The following is a 1,630-nucleotide window of genomic DNA, read 5'->3' on the forward strand; positions in this document are numbered from 1 at the left end:
ATCATCTGATATCTTAGGATTCCTTCATCTAATGAGTATTGTTTGCTTTATAGGCTTGTGAATAATTTGAAGGTGAGAACTTTTGTAAAAGTGAAATTAAGTTGCCCTCGAACAAACCCTTTATGCTGTTGTAGCATCCAAGCTGACCTGGCCAATGCCTCAGCCACCCAAAATTAAATTTTGAATGAAAAAAGTTGTAAAATACAGAATCCTTAAAAATTAAAGATTTTGTCAGAAGTGGGATTTGAACCCACGCCCTCTCACGAGGACCAGAACTTGAGTCTGGCGCCTTAGACCACTCGGCCATCCTGACATCCATGGAATGAGTTTGTAACTTTACTAATATATACCAACCAAATGTGGTCTATTAATCTCACCATAAATCAGTCAAAAGCCACTAAATTCAAGGTTTGCTGGAGTGGTTAATGTAACAGCTTTAAAAAAAATATCAAAAAATAGTCACCTGATTAATTGAAATTTTAAAACCTTAGTATAATGTTTGAAGTAAACCTATATTTGCATGAAATGAAATCATTCAAGTTATGATACAAATCCCAAATTCAAGGTTTTTGGAGTGGTTTTTGGTCGTGTCTCTAGAATTAAGTTTAGCCCAAAATCATTTCCTATTGCATACCAGCAAAGTAATTACCAAACCTAGGAATGAAAGATTTTAACAAACCTAGATGGAAATGTTATGATGCGGAAAATTAGGGTTTTGGATAAAGCTTGGGATTAATGAGAATCTAAATGGGTTGTAGAATTTGGTGAACATATAAATGTTGAATGGGTTTAAGGTTTTGTTAAGAGGTATGGGATGAGTTAAGGTTGGTAGCAAAAGGAATGGGGTGAATTAGGGGCATATATGAGTATAGTTTGAGATACTTAGGGATGGACAAATTTGGTATGGATTGGTTTTGGGATGGTTACTGTTTAACAAATCCTTATGGGATGGTTTTGAGATGCCCAAAGTCAATATGGGTTGTAATAAACAACCATGTGGTGTGTTTAGTGACACATAGTTTAACTATAGGGTGATCAAGGAAACATGCAATTGGGTATGGGAGGTTTTAGGGATGATGAAAGGAAGGATGTAAAGAGATTGGCCATTAAACAGTCTTGGGAAGGTTTCTTGGGCACTCTCTTGATCTCTTCTCTTTTCTTTCTTTCTTTTCTTCTCTTTTCTTTTTTGGGTTTTCAGATCTGCCACAAGAATGAACGGGTAAAGAGGGGACCGAAGGGGAGAGAGGGTGGGGGAGGGTGGGGGTGGTCCTAGGGTTGCTGCAAGGGTGGGGAGGAGTCTTAGGTTTATTGCAGGGGTGGGAGGGGGCTGTTGGGGCTGCTGAGGGTTGGGAAGGAGGTGGGTAAGCTTGCACAAGAGAGGGAATGGGTTGGGGGGGGGGGGAGGGGATTGCGAGTGAGAGAGAAGGGGGAAGGGGGCTGGCTGTTTTACTTGTAGATGCTGCTGGTTTGTTGAACCAATTTTGGAGATTGGTAGAATTTGCTGGAACTTGAAGAAGATGCTTTGGTCGTGACCCCCTTGAGAAGACCATGAGTCAATTCCTCAAATTCAGATTCTTGTGTTCAATTCAACTTAACTTTACAACGAGATGGGTGGGATAGCTTTACAAGT

The 1,630-nt window shown here is 40.1% G+C and overlaps 1 non-coding gene across 1 annotated transcript; it reads right to left on the bottom strand.

Moving 5' to 3' along the window:
* Nucleotides 1-229: 229 nt before the first annotated feature.
* TRNAL-CAA (transfer RNA leucine (anticodon CAA)) lies at nt 230-313 on the bottom strand. Its single transcript has one exon. It is a non-coding gene; the product is annotated as a tRNA-Leu (tRNA).
* Nucleotides 314-1,630: the final 1,317 nt, after the last annotated feature.

This window comes from Hakea prostrata, chromosome 9 (assembly GCF_041222555.1).
Source record: "Hakea prostrata isolate BN-2017 chromosome 9, UWA_Hpros_2, whole genome shotgun sequence".
NCBI lineage: Eukaryota > Viridiplantae > Streptophyta > Magnoliopsida > Proteales > Proteaceae > Hakea > Hakea prostrata.